Genomic DNA, 17,546 nt, shown 5'->3' on the forward strand with positions numbered 1-17,546 from the left:
ATATCACACACTTAATTTTTTAATAACAGGTTTATTAAGATGTAATTTATATTTCATAAAGCTCATCTGTTTAAAGTGCATAAATCAGGTTTTTAGTATATTCACAGGGTTTCACAACTATCACTACCATTTTTTCTAACATTTACACACACACACACACACACACACACACTGATAGCAGTTCCAGACCCACTAACAATCACTTCCCATTTCCCCCTCCTCTGACACCTAGCATATCTACCTGACTATTTCATATAAATGGGATTACATAATGTGTGGTTTTTTATGGTTAATTACTTCAGTGAGCATATTTTAAAGAAGAATTTATGTCATAGGTGTATCTGTACTCCTTTCCATTGCTTGTTTTTTTGGTCTCCAGGATTATCACTGGGGCTTGGTGCCTGCACTACGAATTCACTGGAGGCTATTTTTTTCCCTTTTGTTGTCCTTGTTGTTTATCATTGTTACTATTATGTTGTTGTTGCTATTGGTGTTGTTGTTGGATAGGACAGAGAGAAATTGAAAGAGGAGGAGAAGACAAAGAGGGGGAGGAGAAAGATAGACACCTACAGACCTGCTTCACTGTTTGTGAAGCAACTCCCCTGCAGGTGGGGAGCCAGGGGCAAGAACTGGGATCCTTCAGCTGTTCCTTGCACTTTGCGCCATGTGCGCTTAACCCACTACACTACCACCTGGCCCCCTCCATTGCTTTTATATGTCATATTTTGCTTATATGTTATTTGGATGATGAACCTGTGGGTTGTTTCCACCTTTTGACTTTTATGAATAACGTAGCTATGAGCATTCATGTACTAGTACAACTCTTGGGTGTATACCTAGAAGGAAAATTTCTGGGTTAGATATTGACTTTGTCTTGAACATTTTGAGGAACTGCAACACTATTTATGAAATCGGCAACGTTGTTTTATATTCTAATAAGCACAAGAACTTCACTTTCTCTACAGCTCAGGAGGATCTAATTGTTACCCCCTTCTTCCCCTCAGGAGAGCGAGTGTGAAGTGGCATTTCACAGTGCCTCATAATGTCAAGTGTCTTTTCATGAGCTTATTGATTGATGATATCTATAGAATTTATGTAAATAAATGTTCATTCAGAGCATTAGATTTTTAACAGAAATGCCTTTTTTTAGAAAACTGGATTGCCTTTTATTATTGAATAGTAAGATACAATAGATTACATAAATACAAAGACTACCAGACTCTTTTCAGATATACGATTTGCTATTATTTTCTTCTGTTCTGTGAACTGTGTTTTCACTGGCATCTTTTGAAACAGAGCTTTGCATTTTTCAAGTCTAATTATGCTATTGTTGCCAAGTGTAAATAATCACTACCTAGCCATAGGTGATGACTCCTAGGTTTCCTTGTAAAAGTTTTATAGCTTTAGTAATTTCTCTTACGTCTGTGAGTTATGTTCAACTTAAGGAGAACTTACTGAAGTAAATATTTAGAAAGATGTGGGCAGGAGACAGGATAGTAGCATCTGAGCACTGGTTGTATATTGACTGTTGCAAAGCCAGGACAATTGGAAGAAACAATTGGACAATTGGACAAAAATCCAGGACAATTGGAAGAAAAAGAAGACAGAAGCGAGTTCTATAGGAAAGATTGGTTATGAGAACTGTAATCTTTGGTTGGGGTTGTCTACCTAGCTAATCCAGAGTAACTCAGTATACTATGGGGAATATATGATCCTCTGGATTTGCTACCTGATCCCCATTCACTGAACTCATCCAGAAGCTAGGATAAGAGAACTTCTATCAGTTAGGATTTGCACAGGAGAGCAGAATCACTATGAAATGTGTGAGTAAAGGATTTGGATTGAAATTAAACTTCTCCATTTGGAACTGGAGAATGAGGGTCAAGAAATAAGAAAAAAAAAGTATTATAACTAGTCAATCTGAGAAGACCTACTAACCCAGTTTTCAAAGTGGTTTTGCTAGTGACTACTATCGAACTATGGAAGAAAGCTAGACACAGAAGAGAGGATGAATGACCTGGAGCCTCTCCATCTCTGTTACATGTCACATCTATAAAAACTATAGAATCTAAACTTGAATATTTTTTCCAGATTTAGGTATGGGTTTTCTGTTTGTTTGTTTGTTTTTGTTTTTTGATTACTCTAACCTGAAGTAATTCAGGTAAGGGAATTATAAGGAATTAAATATTCATCTCAATCAAGTCAACACAATTCAACATTGTTCACTCCTAATCAACTTGACAGCCAAATTTAAATACAATTATCTTCCAAAGAAAACACAAGCAAAATCATGCTTCTTAACTTAAAGCAAATATACTTGCACCAGTGAAAACACACTAACCCACTATGGAAAACTAAGAAAAAATCCACTGGCCCCCTTTATCCATCTAATTGCCCTTTTAGCTGAGTCACATCTCCTCTTTGATTTCCTCTAACTCGCTTCCTGAGATACAAGGTTAACTACCAAAAATATGTCTTATTTTGAATAGCTTGAAAGTGGGAGAGAGAGACAAAAACTTGATTACTGTTACAGAAATATATTTGAGTAAGAGTGAAAGTGAAAGACTGAGAAATACGATAACTTCCATTTATGAATATAGTCACACGATTGTTGCTTACATTTACAAACTTCCATCATCCACAGTTCTCTATGTAGTTCCTTTATCCTCAGTAACCATCTTAGATAGATAACTGTGTTTCCTTAATTGATGAAATGATCCAAATCTTAATTTTTGATGTGCACATACTGTTTTTTATTTATTTTTTTGTCCTGTCTGTATTGTGCTTTGTAATTTTTTTTCAGTTTTCATTGTAGAATGTAGGAATGAATACTGAGATATCTAGAAGTTCTCTTGTATTCCAAACATATTTCTTCTTGCTCTGTTATCTAGTGGCAGCATGAATTCTCTTGATAGATTTAAACTTCCTAGCAATTACAGTAATCCTGGGTTTGCCTTTTGGTTCAATAATCAAGGTGGTCAAATTATGCAGATGACAATTTAACTTCCAATTCAATGGGAAAATTGTTATGTTCTTCCTAGAGAACTGCTCTTCTATTCTTTTGAATAGAGCATATGTCAGCTCTGGTTTATAGTGGTGCCAGGGATCAAATCTGGATCCTCTGAAACTCAGGCATGAAATTCTATTGCATAAACTGCTATTATGTTTATATTAATTTTTTATTATATTTATTTATTGGATAGAGAGAACCAGAAATCAAGAGGGAAAGGGATGATAGAGAGGGAGAAAGACAGAGAGACACCTTCAGCACAGCCTCATCTCTTGAAAGCTTTCTCCTATAGGTAGGGACCACTATGAAATATCTTTCTAGATATCTGAATGTATATATATATATATTTTTTTTTTTTAAAGTACTTCAGATTGGCACTAAACTGTACAACAATTTTATGGAGTCCACTGATTTTTAGAGCATGTTAACACTGGCAAATTGCATGTGTGTGAGTCCATTTCTACATATAATCCATTTGTTATAAAGACTTATTTTCTGGTTAGCGGAAATGAATTGTAGATTACTATGTAGTGACTAAATCAAAATCTGATGCCTTTGGCAGATACACTACAGACAGAAAGGAAAAACTCATAGCTAGGAATGGCTCCCCACCACCACCACCACCACACATTGTAAACAAAGAACTTCTTCTAGGATGGAACTCTTTTTAAGTAATTAACTTGTCAGCAAGTGATTCCATGGATTCCCTAGGGAAAAGTTGTCACATTAAGAACTGTACTGAGTCAGTATAATGTTAATAATAAAATAGTGTCTACTTAGACTTAGATACCCTCCTCACCCACTTCCTATTACAGTTCTCTCACTTACTCCAAAGCTAACCTTAGCAAATTAAGGACTGCAAGAGCTGAAATAAGGGCAAGAGACTGGCATACTTTAATTATGACTCTTTAGACACTATCAGGCCATTCCATCAGCTGGGGCCCTAGTTGGAGAGTCCTGAGATTCCCAAACAGACATGATGGGCCTAACCTCAAATAAATCCTTCTCTCCATTGTTACCGGTCATCTCTATCAGGAACAACAAAATAAAACCCTTTGTGGGCCCCCATAGAACCTTTCCCTCAATGTGGATCAGCAACGGTAAAGAATATTCCATCTTCTGAAGGGAGGCTGGACAACATACTCTATGCTACATCTGAGGAAGCTGGGTCGATATTGGGTCAGCTTGGAATGTTCCTACTCATGACCACTGTCGTATGTTTTACATTGGTTTGTTCTAGCCTTCCCCCGCCAAGAGAATTGGATCAGTCCAGTTAATTTTGCGGGCCCGCTTGGCCCCGCCCCAAGGAACCCCGAGAGAGGGTTCCTGAGTTCGAGAGTGACAGAATTCGAAGAGTTCCAGAGTTCGAGAGTAAGAGAGAGTTCCTGAGTTCCAGAGTAAGAGAGAGTGCTGGCGCCGCCGCAAAGAGACAGCCAAGTTCTGTTTGGTTATTAGTTTGTCTTACTTTATGAATCATTGTTCCTGAATAAAGAAATACAGCTTCCCTGCCCACCGTTGTCTCCGTGTGTCTGTTACCCGCCCGGCAAGAGCCTTCCGAAATTTTAACAACAAATGGTGCCCAACGTGGGGCTGACCTGCGCATCTCTCAGATAAGTAAAGACAATTTGGCTACCTATGCACTATGGCCTTCTCTTCTGCTTGTGAAGAGATCTCCAAAGGCCTCTGCTCTTTCTTCACGAGACTGTTTTGATGTTTCTGGAACATTTATCTCTGGACCACTCTGTGGTTTCCACTCGCTCGGGCGAACTCAGAACAGCCAGCGGGAAGAGCCAGCGGGAGGGAGGCGAGGCATGTAGCTGCCATTTCCACCTGGTTAAACAGCCAGCCAGCTGTGCCCAGACAACCCCGTGCACCATGCCCGCAGCCCTGCAGCCCCGCAGCCCGCAGGAGGCCGACGCCAGCACACAAGAGCCCCAGGAGCCTGTTGCCAACATGCTGGAGCCCGATGCCAACACGCAAGAGCCTGAGGCCAGCCCACAGGAGCCGGCTCTCCACCACGTGGTGCAGGGCACTGGACGCGTGATCCCTCCACACTGCTCGGCCACTGCGAACAGGGCAGCAGACATGTCTGGGCCATGGGGCAGGGCTGCGGCGGCCTATCATGGCCGCCACCCCTGGGCACCTAGGCCCACGCCTTCTACAAAACTGGCCTGCCTGTCCTCTTTCTATGAATTCTAGAACCATCCCTGGCCTCCCGGACCCCCGGGCTCCCTGCCAAAACTGGGCACACGAGATCTCCAGCTGCCGGTCCGGTCTGAAGGCAGACAAGCTGGAGTACGCAGAGATTTGTGCAGAGATTACAACCTGCAATCACCAAACAAAGTTCTGTTTGGTGATTAGTTTGTCTTACTTTATGAATCGTTGTTGCTGAATAAAGAAATACAGCTTCCCTGCCCAGCCGTTGTCTCCGTGTCTCTGTTACCCGCCCGGCAAGAGCCTTCCGAAATTTTAACAACAGACCACAGAATGTGAGCTCAGATCTACAGGGGTACAGAGGTCACATAGGCTCCTAATCTGAATATGGGCCCCAGATCACATCAAATCGATGGTGTTTACAGTTAACAATATTGATATACATTTCCCATATTAGGAAGCTACTCTCTTCCCTGATCCAGCTTTCTGGTTCTTTTTCCAGCCATGACATCATCTTCCCAAACAATAACTTGGATCCACCTTCATATCAGATTTCAGGCTCAATGGAAAAAAGAAAAAAAAAACTAATATAGCTATAGGCCTGTTGGTATGCATGAGACCCCTTCTGTTTCATTTGGTTTAAATCCCCCCTGCCTAACACTATTCTATTTACATAACCACTTCATTCTATTTACATAACCACTGTTAACAAGTTCCACCCTCCCTCCAGGGCATTTGTGGTTCAGTGATAGGATTCTTGCCTAATCTGCCCCCTCTTTGTCACACTCTGATTTTCACCAGTCACTTTTCTCACCACCCTCTCTATGTCACATCCTGTTTCCACCCTATTTGGCAAGTATATATAAAGACAGCATTGTGAGTTTTATGGTACTGTACTTTGAGTTTAGCTTAGCTCATCTTAGATTGTGCTGCGTCCTGCATGAATAAAGAGATACTGCATACAGCTCAACCATGAGTCCCTGGTCGTCTGTTACCCGCCCGTGAAGCCAGCCCGGCAAAAACAACATAACCCGTCGAAAACAACATAGGCCCTTTGGAATATAACTAAAATATCTAGCTATCTATAAAATGAGGACCCCCCCCCCAACTTTTTATCTGCACCATCCCAGCATTTAGGTTCATGATTGGTCAACAATTTGTTTGGCTTTGTATGTTAGCTCTCTTCTACCACCAGGTTCCAAATGCTAGCATGATGCCAATCAGACTTCCCTGGACAGACAACCCCACCAATGTGTCCAGGAGCTCCTGCATGAATAAAGAGATACTGCCTACAGCTCAACCATGAGTCCCTGGTCGTCTGTTACCTGCCCGTGAAGCCAGCCCGGCAAAAACAACATAACCCGTCAAAAATAACATAGGCCCTTTGGAATATAACTAAAATAACTAGCTATCTATAAAATGAGGACCCCCCCCCAACTTTTTATCTGCACCATTCCAGCATTTAGGTTCATGATTGGTCAACAATTTGTTTGGCTTTGTATGTTAACTCTCTTCTACCACCAGATTCCAAATGCTAGCATAATGCCAATCAGACTTCCCTGGACAGACAACCCCACCAATGTGTCCAGGAGCTCCACTTACCTAGAGCCCTTCCCCACTAGGGAAAGACAGAGTCAGGCCAGGAAGATGGATCGACCTGTCAATGCCCATGTTCAGTGGGGAAGCAATTACAGAAGCCAGACCTTCCACCTTCTTCATCCCACAACGATCTTGAGTCCATACTCCCAAAGGGTTAAAGAATAAGAAAGCTATCAGGGGAGGGGAGGAGATGGGATACGGAGTTCTGGTGGTGGGAATTGTGTGGAGTTGTACCCCTCTTATCCTATGGCTTTGTCAATGCTTCCATTTTATAAATAAAAAAACTAAAAAAAACTCATTCTTGATCTTTGATTTTGAGTAAGTTATTTTGTAGTGAATGAATATTAAGATTCTTCTCTACTAAATAAAGAAATTAAAAAAAAAATAAAAGAGTGCAGCTTAGAAAGTTCCTAGCTGTGACCACAGAATGAGACCTCAGACAGGGAGGCAGAGGTTACACGGGCTCCTGTGCTGAATCAAATCAACTGGGTTTACACTTAATATTTATATACTTTCCCCATATTTGGGAGCTACCCTCTTCCCTGATCCAGCTTTCTAGTCCTTTTTCCAACTATGACACCATCTGCGCAGACAATAACCTGGGTCTGTCTGCATATTAGCTGTCATGCCTAGGCAAAAACTAGCAAAATCACGGGCCCCTTGGAATATACTTAAAATAGACCTACTAGCTTTTTCCAAAATGGAGACCTTAAATAATCTGGAATATTCTTGCCTTTAGGTTCATGATTAGTCAACAATTTGTTCTACTTCCTATCTTAACTCTTTTTCAGCCACCCAATGATACCATGATGACAACTTGACTTCCCTGGGTAGACGACCCCACCATGTGTCTTGGATCCCCACCTCCCCAGATCCCTGCCCCACTATGGAAAGAGAGAGACAGGCTGGGAGTATGGATTGACCTGCCAATGCCAATGTTCATCAGAGAAGCAATTACAGGAGGCAGACCTTCCACCTTCTGCACCCCACAATGATCCTGGGTCCATGCTCCCAAAGGGGTAAAGAATAGGGAAGCTATCAAGGGAGGGAATGGGATAGAGAATTCTGGGGGTAAGAATTGTGTGATGATGTACCCCTCTTCTCCTATAGTCTTGTCAATATTTCCATTTTATAAATAAAAAATAAATACATTTAAATAAATGTTTTCATTAGGGTGGAGGAGATAGCATAATGGTTATATAAACAGACTCTCTTGCCTGGGTCCCATGGCTCCTAAAAACTGGTATACTCAATTCAGTCAAGCCTCCAGAAAAGGCTCAGAAAATGGATGCTAAAAAGAGAAAGAAAGGAAGAAGGACAGAAGGAAAGAAAGAAGGAAAGACAGAAAGGAAGAAAGAAAGAAAGAAAGAAAGAAAGAAAGAAAGAAAGAAAGAAAGAAAGAAAGAAAGAGAGAGAGAGAAAGAAGGAAAACAGGAGCCTGGGAGGTAGAGTATATATGTTGCCATGCCCAAGGACCTGATGGGGTTCAAGCTCTCAGTCCCTACCAGCAGGTGTTGGAGGGTTATACAAATGGTGAAGCAGTGTTGTAGGTATCACCCCTTCTCTTCTTTCCTAACTCCTCTTTATCTCAGTTTCTCTCTATCAAAGAAAAGCAAAAGGGAAAAATATATTTGAAGGTAGAGGTGTATTACTGTGTGAGCACTGAGTCCCAGCAGTAGCCCTTGTGGCAATAAAAAAGAATTATAGGAAAGAGAGAGAGAGAGAGAGATCAAAATTCAAGGGAAGAGAAAAGGAATGCTTTCATAGGGGTAACTCCAGATTTTCCCAAAGTTATTTTTGAGGTACATCTGCTATTTAATAATGATTAATCTCAAATACTTGTGATGCATCTTTAGTTTACTGAGTTACATAAGAAAATTGACATATTTGAGAATTTCCCTTCTAGACAACAGGGCATATCTGACAAGGTCCTATAGAATATAATTTTCCTGTAATTCCTGTGTCTTGCCTGGTTTTAGATAAATAATATTTCTGGAGTTTAGCACTATCAATCTAAAGTGGATTAAATTATTTAAGACTCAAATTAAATTATTTTTTTCAGCTTCACATCATCTAGACATATTCTTTTGAGGTTTCCTTTCACTGGGTGAATTAAGAAATGGGATGTGAACTGTATTATAAATTTATATTCATGAATGACTACTAAAATAGAAAAATGGTTTTTGAAAAGTCCCTACTCTAGTGAAATGTTTAAGAATGTTCCATATTACTGCTTGGTTTGTGTATGGTCTGTCATGTCTTTTGTATTGTACGAATGGGATCATTTACAGTTTTCTAGATACTGCCCTGCTATGTGACTTCAACTGCAGCTAATATATTTCTAATAAGCACCATTCAGCTCTAGCATATTTCATGCTGCAGATCAAGTCTGGGACCACCAGCATTCAAGTTCTGTGCTTTACCACTGAGCTAGCTACCTCTCAGTCCTTGTTTCCACTTTTGACTGTAATTCACTTACAAAGCAGGTATTTATATTTTGGTACTCACTATGCCACTGAGCTCTTTTAGAATTTAGAGGGAGAGAAGTAAACAAACCCACAAAATTTTCTGTCTCAAGAGAGTTTGATTTCACTGTAATATAAGGGATTTTGTTAATGGGAAGAATATTTTTAGAACATTTTCAGTGGGAAGTAAATAGCTATCAGAATAGTAATAGCTTAGGAAGCCAAGACATTTATGAGTTGTTTAGCAAGAATCCTAGAAACAGTCTAAGGGTCAAACCTGATGTTCAAATAGTGGCATTAAATACTTAATATTCTTCTCCCTGGACTTTGTCATCCCTGGCAAAATCCTTAGCCGCAAAGAAGCTGCTAGAACTCTAAATCACTTGTCCATATGGCAGCCAAGTAGGCAAAGATCAAAACTAAAAGTGATATATGAGCTTTCTTCTTTTTTTGTAAGCTTTTTTTTTCTAACTTTTTCTTTTTTTAATCATTCTTTTTGTGGGGGGAGGGTTAATGATTTACTGTACAGTTGTTGGCACCTGGGTAAAATTTCTCATGTCACCACGACAGGTGTCTGTGACACATTCTCATGCCCCAACTTAGGTCCTTTTCCACCATCATTCACCAGGACTGTAAATCTTCACCCCTCACCCCTGGTCTTCTCCCTTCCCTCCTTCCCCAGACTCCTTTGTTTTGGTGAAATACAACAAACCAGTCCAGTCCAAGTTTTATTTTGTATTTTCCTTTTCTGTTCATTTTATTTTTGGCTCATCTCATTTAGTATGACTCTTTTAAGCTCCATGTGAGGTAAAATGAAAAAGGTGATTTTGTCAATCTTGCCAACTAAGTAGTATTCCATTGTGTATATATACAACAACTTTCTTAGCCATTTGTTTGTTGTTGGACACCTGGGTTGCTTCTAAGTTGAACTTACAAATTGTGCTACTGTGAACATAGGTGTACACAGATCTCTTTGGATGGGTATGTTTGTTTTCTTTGGATATGTCCACAGGAGAGGAATTGCTAGGTTATAGGTTGATTTCATACTCTTAGATTTCAAACTAATAAGGCTATTGTAATCAAAACTTGCTAGTAGTGGAACAAAAATAGACACACTGACCAGTAGAACAGGGAGCCCAGAAATAAACTTCCAAATCTGTGGACAACTAAATTTTGACAAGAGACAGGAAGGAGAGAGAGCCTCCTCAACAAATGGCATTTAGAAAACTGGGTTGAAAAGTGCAGAAGAATGAAACTGGACCACTATATTTAACCATGCACAAAAGTAAACTCCAAATGAATCAGTGATTTATATGTTAGACCAGAGAGCATCAAATAGTTAGAGGGAAACATTGACAAGCAACAATGACAACAATAATAATAGCAACAACAACAGAAGAACAACAAGGAAAAAGGGGGGGGGGAGTGAGCTCCAGGAGCAGTGGATTCCTGGTGCAGGCACTGAGTCCCAGCAATAACCCTAGAGGCAAATATATATATATATATATATAGAGAGAGAGAGAGTCAGCTACTAGCAGGTTAGCCTTATCTTTAACTTAATCATATTATTGGATTAAAGGTGTTAATTTTGAAAATTTCCAGATATCTACTGTTTCACAACATAGATTTCAATGTATGTATTTGAGTCTTACCTGGTGTCTTTGCCTTCCTTTGTATGCAATTTATGAATTCCATCTGGAAACATTTTTGTTGCTGAGTTCGGTATATTACTAGAATACTCCATGGGTTTAAGGTGCTTTCAACAGCTTTGCCTTAATTATATGTTAATTTCCATCTTCATATGAAAGAATTTTTATACTTTCAGAAAGCACTTTGTATTTTACCTCTAAATATATCTTGTGTGAATGTTTTGTTAGTTTTCTAATTCAGATGTATCAATGATATTTACTTTAGCTTGCCTTTCACTTATGTAACTATATGTTTTCTTTACATGTTCCAATATTTCTTCATTTCATCAGAAGTCATTCTGCAAAATCTACCCTCTACATCAATAGCTCAGTCAACCATATTATTCTGTTTAATCCGTTTATTAGTTTTATAATGCTAGCCTAATAGATCTTCCAGATACATAAGGAGTAAAAGAACATAAGTGAGATAAGTCAGAAACAAAATGATGAATATGGGATGATCTCAACTCAAGTTGAAAAACTTGATCCGAAGGGAAAACACTAAGTGGAACCTGGACTGGAGTTGGTGTATTGCACCAAAGTCAAAGGCTCTGGGGTGGGGCGGGGGGTGGAGACTTCAGGTCCTGGAACATGATGGCAGAGGACCTAGTGGGGGTTGTATTGTTGTGTGGAAAAATGAGAAATGTTTCGCATGTACAAAGAAAAAAGTGTACACAAGATCATGAACAAGGACTGAGGTACAAGCTGCTAGTCTCCTGCTGGAGGGAGGAAGCTTTACTAGTGGCAAAGCAGTGCTGTAGGTGTCTCTTTCTCTCTATCTCCCCCTGCCCTTTCAATTTCTCTCTATTTATATCCAATAAATGAATAAATAAAATATAAAAATTACTTTTTTTAAAAAAGGCTCTGGGGTGGGAGTGGAGGAGGGTTCAGGGCCTGGATCATGATGGCAGAGGAAGACTTAGTGGGGGATTGAACTGTTATGTGGAAAACTGGGAAATGTTAAGCATGTACAAACGATTGTAATTTATTGTCAACCATAAACAGCTAATACCTCAATAAATTAAGAAAAGGAATGAAAGAATATAATGATATCTAGGTACATACAAGGAAGAGAGAATGATAATTTCATGATACTTCTAAAGAGTTTTAGCTCATCTGCACTATTCCAGCCTTTAGGTCCATGATTGTTCAACAATTTGTTTGGCTTTGTATGTTAACTCTCTTTTCATCCGCCAGGTTCCAGATATCAGCATGATGCCGACCAGAGTTCCCTGGACTGACGACCCCACCAATGTGTCCTGGAGCTCCGCTTCCCCAGAGACCCACCCTACTAGGGAAAGAGAGAGGCAGACTGGGAGTATGGATCAACCAGACAACTCCCATGTTCAGCAGGGAAGCAATTACAGAAGCCAGACCTTCCACATTCAGCAACCCACAATGACCCTGGGCCCATACTCCCAGAGAGATAGAGAATGGGAAAGCTATCAGGGGAGGGGATGGGATATGGAGATAGGGTTGTGGGAAGTGAGTGGAGCTATATGTACCCTTCTCATCCTACGGTTTTGTTAATGTTTCCTTTCTTAAATAAATAAAAAATACTAAAGAAATCAAATTGCATATTATTATTATTATGAGGCAAACTCAGTTGTGTCCTTTTTACTTGTCTCTCCAAGTCTATTTCTCACCTTTGCACTCTGTGTTGGGGTTGTCAGGCTAAGCTCATTAGGTTCCCTTGAATTTTCCTCCAGTTATATTCAGCTAAGGCAAGTACTGGCAGGATATTAGAAGAGAGAGGAAGGAGGTCAGGCTATCTGTTAACAAGATTCTTTCTCACTTGGACCATTTTCAGGTGTCACTGAGTTCCTCTGCCCAAGCTATAGCTCCTGCTGGGTAACCTTATTCTACAACTTCAATTCTTTTCTTTTCTTTTATTATCTTTATTTGTTCAATAGAGACAGCCAGAAATCAAGAGGGAAGAGGGAGATGGATAGGGAAAGAGACAGAAAGACACCTGCAGCCCTGCTTCACTACTTGTGAAGCTTTCCCTCTGCATGTGGGGTCTGGGGTCTTGGTTTCTTGAACACTGTAACATGTGCACTCAACCAGGTGCACCACCACCTGTCTGCTGAGCTTCAATTCTTGTTGGCTTTCCGCATCAGCTTCTTTCAAAACTTCTTGCTTTCTTGCTATTGTTTGTTGCATCAGAATATCACCCCATGTTGACTTTCCTTAATGCTTCCCTCACCTTTGTTAATAGGCTATTTGCTCTATTGTTTTCAGTTGTTTTTTTTAGCTTGCTATTTATTTCCTATTTCACCTTGATTGACACAGTGATCTATAAGCATAAAATTCCTCTATTGATTAACATTTTTTATTTCCCTGAAAACACATTAAAGCTTTGAGAACCAGATGTCTGGGAGAAAAAAAAAATCCTAGTTTTGTTTATTTGTTTTCTGTCTGTATTTTTGCTACTTTTCCATTTCAGTAGCATGGCTGAAAAGCTCATGTGCCATTTCTTTCCATTTTGAACATCTCTAGATGACTCAGCTCTTTCTGTTTCCTTGGATATAGTGAGAAGGGCTTCCTGACTCACTGCTCATATGTGAGGAAACACTTTCTTTTTCTTAAGTTTTATTAGTGACTTAATATTGATTTACAGAATTATAAGATAAATATAATTTTGCACCATTCCTACCATCAGAGTTCTGTGTCCCCATTCCCTTCATTGGAAACTGCAGTAGTTATCCCAGGGTTGAGGCAACACTTTCTAATAGCTACAGTTGGCAGAAGATAGTTTATCTACTCTTCTCACTTAGGGAATTGCTAGAAATTACCTGGAAAGATATTAAGTCATCTGAGATGTATTTGGGGTCAGTGTTAGAAAAAATCAACAAGTTGAATATTTTCATTTTGGGTTTAATTAAATACCTGCTATCAGGTTTCACTCTAGATGGCTCAGATAGTAACTAATTCTTTACAGAATATCTTTGGGAATCATTTTTTTTTGGGGGGGAGGGCATCACTTTGCTACTCTCATTTCCATGGAGGCACAATGTTGAATGTCCCCTCTGTGCAGATTAATAATAGACATGCCATTCTTCCCAAATGGTCCTCTCTCTCTCTCTCTCTCTCTCTCTTTCTCTCTCAGATGTTTTTTTATTTTTATTTATTTTTTGCCTCCAGGGCTATTGCTAGGGCTCAGTGCCTGCACTACAAATCCACTGCTCCTGGAGGCCATTTATCCCACATTTGTTGCCCTTGTTGTTGTTGTTATTTTTGTTGTTACCATTGCTGAATAGGACAGAGAGAAATTTAAAGAGGAGGGGAGACAGAAAGGGGGAGAGAAAGACACCTGCAGACCTGCTTCACCGCTTGTGAAGCGACCCCAGTGCAGATGGGGAACTGGGAACTTGAACTGGGATACTCACGACAGTCCTTGTGCATTGTGCCATGTGCTCTTAACCTGCTGCACTACCACCAGACCCCCTTTTTTTTTCTCTTTAAGTCTGCATTGAGATTGCTTTTACTAGTGGAGTAGCTCTGGGTGCTACCCTATAAGAAGATTGTCAGTTTCTACCTTGTTATCCTCAAATATGGTCACCATGTAAGGACAAGTTTCTTGAGAACACAGGCTGTGTAAAGCTACATGGAAAAGGCCTGATGGGAAATAACACATGGAAACAGAAAAGCTAGAGAACACATACTGATGAGCCTGTGAGCTGAGAAACCATCTTGGAGGAGGGTCTTCTGACCCCTGCTACCTTATGGGTGAGAAACGAAATGTCCATCCCAGGAACTATAAGCCTTGCAATCCTACAATCATTCAAACTCCTATTAATCACAAATAAAGCATGGCTTAAAAAACAACATTGCCCCTGTATTTTTCTTTTAGTACTTCCCAGTCAGATAGGAAGAAAGATAAGAATTCCTACTGAATTTGGGGTTGGTTCATGAGTTCTTTTCTATCATTCAGGGTGAGATTAGAAATTCTGATATGGGGGCCAGGTTATAGTGCAGTGGGTTAAGCGTACATGGCACAAAGCACAAGGACCAGTGTAAGGAACCTGGTTTGAGCCCCTGGCTCCCCACCAGCAGGGGAGTCATTTCATGGGCAGTGAAGCAGGTCTGCAGGTGTCTATCTTTCTCTCCCCCCTCTGTCTCCCTGTTCTCTCTCAATTTCTTTCTGCCCTATCCAAGAACAACAATGAGAACAATAATAATAATTATGACAACAACAAGGGCAACAAGATGGGAAAAACGGCATCGAGGAGCAGTGGAGTTGTAGTGTAAGCACCAAGCCCCAGTGATAACACTGGGGGAAATATATATAACAGAAACTCTGATTTGTTATAGTTTTAATTTATGACAATCAGAGTTATCACTAGAGCTCAGTGCATGTACAACTCCACTGCTCCTGGTGGCCATTTTTCCCCTTTTGATTGAAAGGAAGAGACAGAGATTAACAGGGAGAGAAAGAGACAGAGACAGAGGAAAGAAGAGACACCTGCAGCCCTGTGCCATCATTTTTGAAACTTATGCCTTGCCTGCAGGTAGGAAATGGAAACTTGAATCCTTATTCTTGCACATGGTCATATATGCAGCCTACTGGGTGAGTGAGCATCTGGCCCTCCAATAGTTCTTCTTACAGGATAGGCCTGCGGGAGATGTCAGGATGTTAAGACTTTAAAAGGCAAGAGTGCATCAAAGAGACATTGGTGCCGGCACTATGGGTCCACTGCTCCTGGGGGTTATTTCTGCTCTCCCCCCATTTTTTATTCCTTTTTCTTCCTTTGATAAGACAGAGAGAAATTGAGAGATGAGGGGAAAATAAAAAGGAAGAAAGAGAAAGATACCTGCTTCACCACTCATGAGGCTTCTTCCACCTAAGATGAGGAATCGGGGCTCAAACTCGGTTCCTCACACATGGTAATATGAGTACTCTACCAGATGTGTCACTGCCTGGCCTCCAGGAGACACATACTCTAAGAAGTTGGGGATGTCTTTACTCCTTTCTTTGTTGGTTAACATTTATGTATCATTTGTACTATGACAGTGTACTAATCATGGAAGATAAATAGAAAGTCTATACCTGGTAATAACTAGAAAATAAAGAGGTACACAGACCTCAAATCCCAGGACTAGGTAACCATCTGATAAGTGTTTTTGTTGAGGTATGGGAGTAAAAGATGCTGTGTTTCCTTAGGAGATATGCATTGATCTGACTCTAGGAGGAGGTATATTTAAGCGATGGAATAGAAATGCATTATACTCAGAAGGAAGGTAGTAAAAAAAAAAAATAGAGTGGGTAAGCTCTGGGAATCCTAGGTTTGATTAGAGTACAAGGAAGAAAAAAACTGACTATGTCCTTCATTTTACAGATAAAAGAGTGTATTTGTAATGGGCAAGAATACCAGCTTTCAGAAAAACCTGCTATTTGTAAAATGTGCCAATTTCTTCTAGGGTAAATAGTCCCACCATAGCAATTCCAAGCTAACAATAGTTCAACAATTGTCCTGTGAAATTTCTGAGTATTAACTGTTGAGTCTTAAATAGATATGAGCAAACAACTGGTCCAAAGGATTTTGGAGTGTAAACCAATTTGTGTTTTATAGTTTCACACTGGGTAACTCTTTAGGAGCCCATTGCAACAATTGGAATGAGAGACGACTCTTGGGATTAAATTTTATAGATACATAATTATTTTGAGAGGAAAGATAACAGGCTTTAGGTTAGATGCAACAAGAAAAGGGGGGGGTCAGAGAGATAAACAAGGAATTTGAAGATGCAATTTGAGGATTAAATCTATAAAAAACATTGTATGCATATTAAGGTTGTTTTTTTTTTAAATCTTTAGGATGTAAAGAGTCACTGAAATATTCTAACAAAGGAACAAGAAGAATGAGTGTTTGGATTTATCCTGAAGACAAATAACATGTTAGAAAAGTTGATTTTTACAAGCTTGACATCTTATTTTATTATAGTTTAGGATAATTGTTTTTACTATTTTAATTAGTTAATTTTTATTTTTAGGATAGTTTTCAATTTAAAAATAAATTTAAGATAGCATCTTATCCCAGATACAAAAAACCTCTTTTCTTTAATACCATGACTTTCATTAAAGTAATTTAACACCTTGACACATTTAGGCAGTAAAGATATTTCATTTTACTATTTGGCATAAAACATAGATGATAGATAGATATAAATATATAGTCAGTCAACTCATGTTTGTGACCTTGGGAAAACTATTGTAGTTCCCACTAGAGGGGGGATAGGGACAGAGAACTCTGGTGGTGAGAATGATGTGGAATTACACCCCCTATTATCTTATAATTTTGCAAATCACTAATAAAACTTTTAAAAAAGAAATGATGAATAAAGTTCAAGACTTATTCCTAATAAAATTAGAGAATGTTGTTTTAGGGACACTGGACTCTGGAAGCTTCCTTACATGGAAAAGCTCTCCCTTCCAGCTCAGTAGGCCAGATTCCAAATCTTATCTCCTCTCTAGGCAAGTTCATGCAGCTATTCTTTCTTCCTAAAGTCTGAGTACTTCTGAGTACTTGATTCTGGACTTACCTGCAATCTCAGTGACTTCAGATTGAGAAAGCCTGCCTGACTCCCTGGAAAGCTGTGGAAACATGATTTTTGAGCCCTAATAATGTGTCT

This window comes from Erinaceus europaeus, chromosome 8 (assembly GCF_950295315.1).
Source record: "Erinaceus europaeus chromosome 8, mEriEur2.1, whole genome shotgun sequence".
NCBI lineage: Eukaryota > Metazoa > Chordata > Mammalia > Eulipotyphla > Erinaceidae > Erinaceus > Erinaceus europaeus.